General features: G+C 41.4%; 1 protein-coding gene across 5 annotated transcripts in view; it reads right to left on the reverse strand.

Annotated features, from left to right (window-relative positions):
- Positions 1 to 12624, reverse strand: part of SLC35F5 (solute carrier family 35 member F5) — a 182918-nt gene that overhangs the window by 157683 nt on the left and 12611 nt on the right. For 4 of the 5 annotated variants that reach the window (XM_068545255.1, XM_068545254.1, XM_068545253.1 and 1 more), the window contains exon 2: positions 1346 to 1625. The gene's annotated coding sequence lies outside the window, so the exon portion shown is untranslated. Of the gene's footprint in view, positions 1 to 1345; positions 1626 to 3928; positions 3947 to 12624 lie in introns of those variants that run through there. The other variant, XM_068545257.1, reaches the window with a different exon arrangement.

The raw sequence follows: 12624 nt of genomic DNA on the forward strand, positions 1-12624 counted from the left end.
GGAGAGATGGGCGTGATCTATGCAGACAGACTACTCTTTAATGGGTGGCTGTTTCTAACATAATTACAATAAGACTCCATGTTTGTATAATGCATTATAGTTTGTAAAGTGCTTCTGTGGCCTACATAATAGAGGGATGTGAGGTAAGCTTCAACCAAGGCTGCCTTACTCCCCAAGAATGGACATACAATGATGAAGTAGCAGCAGCTAGGGAGGACGCTTACAGGAACTGCACAGTAAGTAGAGTTTTGGGTTCAGTTAAGGAATCTTTACCAGGTTACATTACTTCAAGCTCTCTTCCGATGAAAATGTGAGCGGGAACAATCCCTTCTCCTCGGATCAGTGTGACTCAGAGACAGCTCAAGGACAGACAGCTGTAGATAGGTTGGAACTGAAAACTCCAGCAAATATTCTATTAACAGAAAATACTCTTAAGGGCAATCAAGAGAGGAGTGCAGGGCAGAGAGCATCTCCTCACAATCAAGACGGCAACAAGCTTCAAAGTACAAACCTGTTTGGAAGTTGCAGACCTGCATGGAGCTTTGAAAGTAACAACTAGGGCTGCATAACAAGACCACACAATACTGGGCCTCTCCAGGTATTTCTCGTAAGGGATCCTGGAGCACGTTGCTGGGTTACAGGCTGCAGGATGCTGGCAAACTATATGACAAGCATGGTGAAGAAAATATGGAGCAGACAATAAAGATGGAAGCCTTCAAAAGGAAAAAAGGAAGGTATTTGGGGGATTAATGTCACAAGAGGTATGTATATAATGCATACTGAACCCAGTTTCAGCTTATTTAGAAGAAATCATCATTAATATCTACTATGTAGAAGAAGCATAGCTTCAAGCATATTTTAATGCTTGAAATTCGCGAGAGAAGCAGGACCAAGAGTCACAAAAGAAAGCACAGTACTTATAATATATTCATGTACATACATATATACACATAGACATGAACGCACGTATGCATATATGCACATACACATTTGTGAAATAGAAATTTATGAATAAACTGAAAAGATTGTTAAGAAAAAAATAAAAGAATTAGTAAGGACCAGAAATGTCAATAAACTCCATAATTTATTTCATTTTCACAAAAAAATTGCTGGCTAGAACCAACATGGAGATTCTAATTAGCATCAGTATTACCCCTTGTGTGAAGCCTTCTCTTAGCTCCCTTTCCTCCCATTAGAGCTGATGACTTCCCCTCTATGAGTCCAAAGCACTTTTCATTTTGAGCCTTTTTTAGCATCAGTCACAATCATGACAGGTGGTATCATAGGTTTCATTTATTCTTCAAGTAGGCTTTGAAGGCTAGGATAAGGACCATGTTCTACTCACCTTTATATCCTGGCATCCAATGCAGTGTTTGGCCAATGTATGTACTCTATGCATGCTTGCTGAACCTGAGCCACTGTCTGTCACAGAGAGATCATTTGTCTTGTGGAAGCAAATTCTTCTGACCTTCTGGTCTAGTTCTCCCAGCTTGGTTCTCTCCTTGAGGCAAAGAATCAGCAACTATCAAGTTAAGTTCGTGGAGAGCTTCTGTTTGCTTTCTTCCATAGGGGGATAAAGACCAAGGCTTTTCCCCAGAGGCTAAGACACAAGTTCTTCGTATATGCTGTTAAAGAAAAAACAAAACAAAACAAAAAAAACTATTGGAGACCTAAGACTGAGTGCTGAGCGGAAAAGCAGGGAACTTGACCCAGACAGAGGAACAGGTCTAGGAGCTCCTCAGGAATGAAGTTTAGGAAAAAAGGAAGTAGATCTTTTAAAGCAAAAACACTCAAACTGTTTCTGCCCCATATTAGGAAAGCAAAATGTCTTGAGTGATGTTGGCTGGCTGGTGATATCTGCACCTGCTGTTGTGTAATTATGGGGCTGGCTGGCCTGGTCTTCTTTGGGAATACGGTATGCATTTGGGCCATTTTGGGATTATGGTGTGTAGATACCTCATGACCTGCCTGGTGGGGACTATGGCATCCACTGGGGTGTCAGCAGATGCCCTGGTTTCAGCAGGCTTGGTGGACTGGTCAGAGTTTAGCAATGCACAAAATTACCCTGGAGATTGAGGGCAGCCTTCCCATCTCTACTTCTGTCAAGAAGATCAAACCCCAGCCCTTGTCACGTAAACTGTGGGTGACTCCACTTTTCAACAGTCTTCCTTCTCTGAAGTAAGGAGTAGAATGAACATTCATTCAATGCCTACTGTATGGCAGGAACTCTACTGTACTTGGAAACTTTACAAATGACATGAAGTGGATATCATCACTTTAAAGAGGATGCCACACAGCTATTAAGTGGTAAATCCAGAGTTCAAAGCCTGGTCTAGTCTGGCTCTAAAACTTTGGTCGATAGCCTCTGATGTCCTTCAACAGCATTAACAGGACACAGTGACTCTCACACTACCAGGGAATGACCTGGGCAGCTGGCTACGACACAGGGCCCCAGAGATCCACCCCAACCTGGACTTCAGTTTCTAGGTCTTAGAGGCCTTGTGTTACTTTGCTAAGTGAAAGACTAGAAATTTGGACCATCGAGAGAACTGACCACAGCATAAAATGCTCTCTAGTTAGAAGGAAAGAGAAAACAAAAACAAAAACTAAATGAAAACAGTGAAAGGCTGAGAGTACTTAGGGTATAAGAATCTAATTGACCATGTCTAACGTTTTATTGGTTTTGATGGTGGAAAAAGCAGTATGTAAAAACACATGATATAGAAAATGCCCTTTATGATACAATTCACTAAAATTCAAATGAGACAATGCATCTGAAAGTGCTTTAAAAGCATAAAGTGCTATACAACTGTGAGGGATTACTTGTCCAAGAAAGCTTTTACAGGAGAAACTTGCAACATTGGTGTTTTTGCCTCTCCTATAAGAACCAGAGCAGTTTTGAGAGTTGCTCCTCATTGAAGAAACAACTCATGCTTATTTCCCCAGCTTGGCAGGATCAGGTAGAGAACAATATTAGCCTTCAGGAGGGGAAACTCTCTGAGTCTACATGAGGCTCCACAATCGTACTCTGAACTGTGGCCAAGAAGATTGGTTAGCACTTTTTAAAGCATTTTTAGAAAAAAATACATAGTGTGATAAAGCAGTATAATCTACAATAAATTAAACATTAATGGCATGCCTAGAGACTTTGTACAGTGAAATAGTTTTACTAAAAAAAATCAATTTTTATTTGATGCCTTGTAAATATTCAACCTTTCATCTTAGTCCCTTTCTGCCCTGTCAATCCCGCCCTCGACCCCTGCCCCTCCATCTCTTGTTCTTTCTTCTCTAGCCTTACATCTCTCATTGTACTTCGGAGAAATGGGATTTTACTACTCCTTTCTCCTAGAACTGTGCCTTCAGATTCTTCAAAGTGTCTGATCAAACACTTTCTCTCTGAGTCTGAGAGCACGTTGCGCCTTCTTCCTTTTATTCTTCCTTTCTCCTTGTTCCCTATCCCTGTCCCCACTACCTCAGAACTTCAAGTTCCCACTACAATTTCAAATATAGAATATTTTGCTGTTCCTCCTACGAGGGAGCTTAAAATGCCTCTAATTACACCATTTCCCCTGTCTCTCTTCTCCTTTGCAATTTAGATGCAGCACAGCAGAACAGTCTGCCTGACTCTCCTCTCTGATCTGTCATGTCATTCTGAAGGATTTCTGTCTTATGTGAGTCTTGCCTCAATATGGGCCCAGCACCCCAGCTGTGTCTAAAAGAACTGCTTCACAGGCAAAGCCACAGGGCCACAGAGCTGCAGTCTCAAGAGGCTTTGCTGTTCAGCCAGTGCCAGGTTGCTCTTCAACTCTTGGTTGAAAAATAAATTTCAGTCTTATTTACCTAAAAAATGTCCTTCTATTTATAAGATTGCAAGTTCTTATTTCAATCTGGATGCGCCCACAAGTGAAAAGTAATATAATGGCTTAACTGTTTCCATTGGTCCAAAGTAGTCTTTGAAGAGAATGGGGTGTGTGCAACTCTACTGGATAGTTCTTGGACATGCTCAAGTTTTTTGGGTTTTTTTTTTTAACATCTTTATTGGAGTATAATTGCTTCATTCTCAAGTTTGAGAACTACCTGAAAAGCTGTGGTAAGAAAAGAACAACAAATACATGTGGTAGGACAGTATTTTGAACATTAACTGATGTTCCCCTCTTTCCCATCTGTTCTTTCCTGTTATCTCTACCCCTCCCTGCACCCTCAACCTTCAGGCTACTAATTATTTTGCCTTTATTGCCTTAAGAAAAGAATGAGGGGCTTCCCTGATGGCGCAGTGGTTGAGAATCGGCCTGCTAATGCAGGGGACAAGGGTTCGAGCCCTGGTCTGGGAAGATCCCACATGCCGCAGAGCAACTAGGCCCGTGAGCCACAACTACTGAGCCTGCACGTCTGGAGCCTGTGCTCCGCAACAAGAGAGGCCGTGATAGTGAAAGGCCCATGCACCGCGATGAAGAGTGGCCCCTACTTGCCACAACTAGAGAAAGCCCTCGCACAGAAACGAAGACCCAACACAGCCAAAAATAAATTAATTAATTAATTTAAAAAAAAAAAAGAAAAGAATGAAAGGGAACAGAGCTGATTCCTGATATTTTTGCATTTCAAAATAGACTTCGAAATCATAAGTAGGGAAGAGTTTAAGAGAAGAGTCTCTTGAAGGCAAAAGATTAAGCTTTTGAAATATCAAAGCTAATGCCTTGAAAGGATTCGAGACTTTAATTGTGTACAGTGTGTCAGAGTCAGACTTTTCTCTTTCTTGAGACTAGCAAGGGTCTGGATCCAGGGGAGCCAGTGAGGAAGCTAGTGGTAAGCAGACTTAGGGGTTTCAGAGAAAGTGGTCTGTGAGGTATACATCCTGCCAGGGAGCAGAGAGGGACATAAGCCCCACAAGCTGAGGTAAAAGCAGTGAGATCCCAGAGTTCCCATCCCCTGCCAGCAAGGAAGGAATGACCGGGGAGAACTGGGGCAGCTGGGCCTGAGGCACCTCCCCAGATTTCCCCTTTTATTTATTTATTTATTTTTAATATTTATTTATTTATTTGGCTGCACCAAGTCTTAGTTGCAGCACGCGGGATCTTCGCTGCGGCCTGCGGGACGTTCATTGCCACGTGCGGGATCTTTAGTTGCGGGATCTTTGTGGCATGTGGGATCTTTTAGTTGTGGCATGTGGGATCTTGAGCTGTGGCATGTGGGGTCTTTAGTTGTGGCATGCAGGATCTTTTACTTGCGGCATGCAGGTCTTTAGTTGTGGCATGCGGGATCTTTAGTTGTGGCACGTGGGATCTAGTTCCCTGACTAGGGATGGAACCCGGGCCCCCTGCATTGGGAGTGCAGAGTTTTAGCCACTGGGCTACCAGGGAAGTCCCCAGATTTCCCCTTATAATAAGAACACCAGTCATATTGGATTAGTGCCCATCCTGATGGTCTCATTTTAGTTTAATTACCTTTGTAAAGACCTTATCTCCAAATACAGTCACATTCTGAGGTACCGGGGGGTTAGGATGCCAACATATCTTTTTGAAAAGGACATAATTCAACCCATAACAGGCCATTTACACAGACTGGCACAGATTACACAGATTTCACTATCTCTTGCTGAACTCTTCTTTTCCACTCCCACCGACCCATTTCTCTCCACCAAAGCCTTCTGGAAGAATCTGTAGTCAGGAAAACATCTGGTAATCTCATTTATACTGAGGTATGATTGGCCAAAATTGTCTTTGTCTATAAAGTACAATGGTCCAAAATGATATAAAGCAACAAAAAGAAATCGATAAAGTTTAGTATGTTGTCCCTCTTGGAAATACCTACATTTTAACAAATCACAAGGAATTATACTCATTCCTCTAAAACACAACATATAACATATATGTTATATACTGTAACATAAATCGTAGCAGTGCTTGGGATAATGAGTAAAAACTTGCTAAGCAATACTTGGTTTTCATTATAATTCACATAAAAACTGCACTTTCTATTAATGGCAAAATAAGGTTGAATGCCATGTTGTTGATACAATGATATGCACTCATAATTCCCAAATGAAGATTATTGTAAATTTCTTCTTTAACGCTAATAAGAAATATAAACACTCCTAAAGGAACTGCAAACTTGGTAGCTACTGCTATTTCATAAGTGGTTCAAAGGCTATGAAATTAGCAAGATATTTGAACCGCTCAAACCAACAATGGCTTTAAATCCATCCCTTCCAAAATTGCACCTAGGAGCCATTTTTGCAGCCAATAAAAGCTTTAATTTTTTTTAACTCAAGAATGTGGGCTATGATAGCACAGCTATCATATTTAAAAAGCACTTAAACCAAACTGACACTAGGAACTAAAAAGTAAGATAGGAAAACTTGACTTTATATGTTGTACTCTAAAATACAGTCGGTTATCATTATTCGCAGTAGTTAAATTCTATAAAGTTGCTGTGAACACTGAATTAGCAAATACTGAATCACTATTCCTATGCGGAATATAGGAGCCTCTGGTCACAAAATTTTTGTCAACTGAACCCATATCTTGTTTCATGTGTGTTTCTGTTTAAAGACACATTATTCAATGTATATTGCTGATTAACATTGAACTCACGGCCAACAACACTATAACTCGTGCCTGAAAGAAGCTTATCTAACACTGTATTTTCTCTATAAGGCACATCATAGCCGTCTTATGCTTAGGAGTGGGAGACACCATTGCAGCACTATCCTCGGGGGCCATTTTAAATACCAAAATCCCCACAAAAAGCACAAAAATGTGAAAAACATAGCATTAAATAGACCACAAAGAGGACACTTGTTTATAGTATGAGACCGGAAACAAGAAGGCCAAGTGGCACCTTGTTTGACCTCATCTGGGAATGTGTATAATCAGCAACTCAAATTTTTGGCCCCTCTGCTCATCTCTGGGAATGACGATGAAAATGCCATGGATGTTGATTTTGGGGTTGTAGGTAAATTTTTAGCAGGTAGGAGAATTCACAAATACAAAGCCATGAATAATGAGGTACTTTGACCTGGCTTCCATTGCCCATAAACCAAATAAATAAATAAGGTCTTATTTGCCTAACAAAATAGGTTATTTACATTTAAAGTTGATATTTGTAATGTGAGGCCTCATTGAGTGCTGGCTAAGTATAATTAATGTCCAAGCCTTGCTACTGATTGTGAGACTGACCTTGGGCATGCTGGATTTCTGTGGGCCTCAGCTTCTTGTTCATAAACTGATAGTCTTGGACTACAAATATATATACGTATACATATGTGTGTATATATATATATATATATATATATATACGTATATATATTTGTATTCATAGAAATATAGATATCTTAAAGCTATTTTTAGAACGCACACAGAAGAACACATATTTAAATGTGCTTAACATCAGGAAGATATATAAGAAAGTGTTCTGGACAGATGGGGGACAGTGATGATATAGCTGTTTTCTTTTTATGCCTTTTGGTTTTTGAACCATGAAAACATACTAGCTATTTAAAACATTAAGCAATAAAATTGAAGACGAAGAAAGATAATAAGAATTAAACTTTAAGAAGAAAGGAGGAGGAGAAAAGAAAGAAGGAAGGAGGGATGTAGGGAGAAAAGAGAACTCCTGATAGGCATTTCATGTTCTGTATGGCAAAGGGGTAGATATTACAAGCTCAGATTATACTATGACCATTAGGCCACAGGGTTTTATTTACATATCTTTTAATAAATCATGTGCTTATTAGGCATTTGCTGATCACCAGGGACAGTGCTAGAATATTATTCTATTTAATTCTTTCCTTATGTCTGTGAAGTAGGTATTAAGTTGAATCATATGAAATTGTCAATACTCAATGATTTTTGACTCACAAAAATGTCAGTTTCATATGTTCAACCTAATGTTAACATCCCCATTTTAATGATGAATAACCCAAGGTTCATAAACACTGAGTAACTGTCCAGTGGCACACACAGCTTGCAGAGAGACTCCTGATCTGAACCCAGATCTCCTGTTTCCACCGAGTAGCAGGTATACATTTCAGGCCACAAAAGTAAATGTCCAAGAAATGTTTAACTTTCTTTACATATGTGTGACCTTAAATGCCACCAAATGGTAGAGATTTGACTGTAAAAACAAAAACAGAGATCGGATGATGCTTCTGCCAGCCCAAGAACACTGAAGATTGCCGGCAAGTCACCAGAAACTAGGAGAGAGGCCTGGAATGGATCCTTCCCTCAGAGCCCTCAGAAGGAAGCAACCCTGCCAACACCTTGATCTCAGACTTCTGGTCACCAGAACTGTGAGACAATACATTTCTGTTGTTTAAGCCCCCTAGTTTGTGGTCCTTTGTTACAGCGGTGCCAGGAAGCTAACATACAGCCCATCACTGGTTGAAGAATAAAACTAGCCCTCCCCCCACCCCTTGTAGCTTCTAGTTCTGCTCCATTTCAACAAAACCAGAAAAGAATTTACTTAGAAGCGAGACACAATGAACTGAATCCTACCCAAGGTCATGAAACCACAGCTTCAACCTTTCCCAGAGCACAGAACTCTGATTTTGAAACCTACCTCGAAGGATGGGTCACTCCAAGGCCATTTGGGCCACTGACAACTGTCCTGGACTCTTTCTTCCACACAACAAGTGTGACTGCTTTTGTGTCATGGAAAGATTAAATTAATGAGAGAGAGTTTCTGGGGGGAGAGCAGCAGAAGTCTCCAGTGCCATTTAACAGTAACAGTGCTAAATATACTTTGTTACCTATACTGGGTGCTGATTACATCTTGCTTTCTTTTGTGCAGGCAAATCTGCTTGGAATTATTTTGGACTCAGCGTGGGCATGGTTCTTTGTTCACTCTGTTCCATTCCCCACGGTTTCTTTATTGATGGGAGATTATTTTTTATTTTTTTTATTTTTTAAAATATTTCTCTAATTTTTTTTAAATTAATTATTCATTTATTTATTGGCTGTGTTGGGTCTTCGTTTCTGGGCGAGGGCTTTCTCTAGTTGTGGCAAGTGGGGGCCACTCTTCATCGTGGTGCGCGGGCCTCTCACTGTCGCGGCCTCTCTTGTTGCGGAGCACAGGCTCCAGACGTGCAGGCTCAGTAGTTGTGGCTCACGGGCCTAGTTGCTCTGCGGCATGTGGGATCTTCCCAGACCAGGGCTCGAACCCGTGTCCCCTGCATGGGCAGGCAGATTCTCAACCACTGCGCCACCAGGGAAGCCCTTGATGGGAGATTATTAATGAATGAAGATAAGAACTAAATGAATGTTCCTTTTAAAAAAATTAAATGACCATGTTTCCATTTATATATTTCCAACAGCATGTTCATTAGCTATTTTATATCTCTGCTGTGTATTTTGGGACGTGAGCCTCGAAATACCTACCTGAGTTCTTCTGTGACGATGACGATCATTTGGTCCTTTGCCTAACAATTCCCCAAGTATTGTCTCTGGAGACCAGTCAGGAACCAGAGCCCAAGTGAGGTAGTTTGGCTGAGGGAACTTAATACAAGGAACTGGTTACAAAGGTGTTGGACGGGCCAGAAAGCCAAACTGGGGAAGGAAGGGAACCTCAGTGAGAAGCAATGGCCGGAAGCCTCTACCTTCCATCCCTAGGGTTGGAGAGACCAACAGACTGGCTGGATTAACAGAGGCCTAGAGCCACCGTCCCCAGATGGACCTAGAATGAGAATCACAGAGAGGCAGTCACTGTGGGAGAAGCCCCCTGAATCAGAAAAGGAGGAAAACACCTTGGCTTCTCTTCTTCTTCTGCCAGTGTTCCTAATTTATTTTTTTATCTTTCATTGTCCTAATTTCTTTTTGGCATGGTCAAGTGAGTCTAGGAATGGAGTTGGCAGGAATCAGCTTCCTTCCAAACAGACAGAGTAAGAGAATGGCAAGGAATGAATGGATTTGAGAGCAAGTAGGCAAATGACCAGCACATTAAGCCCCTAGTGCAGTATGTGATGTTGGGCTTTGGGTAGCAAATGGTCAAAGCAGGTCAGAGAAGCCAAAACCAGAGATTGGGCAAAGCTAGTGAGGTATGACTGATATTGCATACAGAATACAGGGTCATAAACAGGAGTTGAGTCAACAGAGGGGACTAGCACATATACATCATAAACTATTAGTAGAGACGTATAAAACAGTCTCCTAGAGATCAGAGGAAACACAATCATAGATTTTCATGATAATTAGGCCATATTACGGGGATAGAAGGTCAACACACGCAGGGTAGTAACAAGGGGTCAAATAGGCTTAGAGAGTTGCAATTCATTATCTGTATGTAGGAATCCATTCCAAATAAGCAGTCTGAAAGGTAGACATTAGAATTCCAAACGGACTTTTCTTTTTGTCAATATCTTTGCCATTTTATATTTTCTGGTTATCTGAAGTTAATTCCTACATCTGCTTGGAAACTGCACTTTAAAATCATTGATATTAGCTTGACTACTTGCCATTGCTTTCTCAGGAGAGCAAATTATAAAGAAAAGTTGTAACTATTTGAGTTTTCTGTTGATTTCAAACTCTGTAAGTAGGATGTTCCTGTTAGGCACCCAGAAGGCACTTATCTGCAGTGAGGAAGGCAAAGATAATGGGGAATAAACAAAAAAGGAATCATCCAATCAATGAACAGAATGAAATCTTAAACATGAAGAGTAATGTAACCAACAAGTTAAGTCTTACATTTTCTGTCCTTGTATTATTTATCTTTCATGGGCTTGAGTAAAGCTTTTCTTATTTATGGCACCATATGAGAAAAAGATAAATAGATACTTTAAAGTGATCATACTACTCTATTTAAAAATAATCTCTCTGGATCCACAAATGCTTATTTGGATAACTGAAATGAAAATTGTTCCTTGTCTTTAATTAATTAGATTGAAAGTTAAAAAAATTTTTTTTTATTAACCAAGCTCTTTTTGGTGGAATCTAAATTAATATCCATAGGAGATGCCTGGTTCACTGATTACACAGGCACCTTGCAATAATTAATATTTGGAAGAAAGCAGTCTATTTTGCATACTCTTATTCATCAAAAAATGTGCATTTTGGAAAACAATAAAGGAAGCATGTACAATTTTAGAAATACTGGTTTATATGATCACACACACACACACACACACACACGTGAGGCCCAAAGCCTATATAATGAGTCTGTTGTAGCTGTAATCTAGATAATTAATAAAATTCATTCACCCAGAAATGGAGGCATCAAATGTGTGCAGGCACAAGGCTAGGCTCTGAGAACATGTAGATACACATAATTCCTAGCTTCAGGAAGTTTATAAGCTAGAGAGAAAGTCTAAGAGGCTACTATAGAAGCTATGAGAGGTGACTCTTGCCGGGGACCACAGGTGGCACAAAGCAGGGAGGTGTCCTTAGGCGAGGAGTCATCCACAGGTTTTCAGCCTCAAGGTTTGCAAAGCTGAGGCTCTGGATCTTGGATAGCCCAGTCCCAAGCCTTGGCCTCCTGCCCATGGCAAGCTCCAGCCTGGCCTCCACCTTGAGCTAACATCACACTGCTGTACACACAGCCACGCCTCCCGCCTACCTCTTGCTCCCAGTTCTCAAGGGCACCCTTTACAAACTTAATACCACCTCCCCCTCCCCCGCCCCTCCCCCCACCACTTCACTTGCCACATCAAACAGACCGTCTAGTGCTGCCCATTACGTTTTGCAGAAGTACCTCTGAACATCTGCCTGTGCTGCAGTGCAGGTACCTGCCATTTCTTAATTTGTTCTTTCACAACGGTCTCCCACCGGGTCTCTCCACCTCCTGTTTTGATCTGCTCTACTGCAACTTTCCACTGGCAAAGAGCTATCTTTCTAAAACATGCTATTCTCTTTCCCAGTACCTTCTGATAGATCCCCACCGTCCACACACAGTGGCTCTCAGACTTGGATGTGCCCCATTATCACGTTAGGGAACTTTTCTTTCCAACAGATTCCTCTTGAACCAAAATTTCCGGAAGTGCAGCCTGGGCAATCTGTATTTTTAACAAGTTTTTCAGATGGCTCTTTACTGTCAGCCTGGTTCTAGCCGGGGGACCAGGGTTTTGGAACTGCAAGATGAAGTCCAAACTTAGCACACAAAGTCATTCACATTGACTCTTCCCCGGTACACAACCCATACCACGGCCACAGCTGTAATCCACTTCTGAAACTCTCAGGGTTCTCCTAAGCCTCTGTCACTGCACATACTGTTCTCTCCAGAATTGCTTTTCACTCCTTTTCTACCCTGGAAAGCATTCCCTAAGCCTTCTTCTTTAAAGCTTTCCCTGATCTCTCAGCTGAGTGAGCTAAGGGTCCTCCCCTGCTTTTAAAAGCCCTGTGCAAATCACTGCTCATGGTGTACTTTATTATTATTATTTTTTTAAATAAACATTTATTTATTTTTGGCTGCGTTGGGTTTTCGTTGCTGCGCGCTGGCTTTCTCTAGTTGCGGCGAGCGGGGGCTCATCTTCGTTGCGGTGTGCGGGCTTCTCATTGCAGTGGCTTCTCTTGTTGTGGAGCACGGGCTCTAGGCATGTGGGCTTCAGTAGTTGTGGCGCGTGGGCTCAGTAATTGTGGCTCGCGGGCTCTAGAGCGCAGGCTCAGTAGTCCTGGTGCACGGGCTTAGTTGCTCCGCGGC

The sequence above is a fragment of the Eschrichtius robustus genome, chromosome 5 (genome assembly GCF_028021215.1).
Source record: "Eschrichtius robustus isolate mEscRob2 chromosome 5, mEscRob2.pri, whole genome shotgun sequence".
Taxonomy (NCBI): Eukaryota; Metazoa; Chordata; class Mammalia; order Artiodactyla; family Eschrichtiidae; genus Eschrichtius; species Eschrichtius robustus.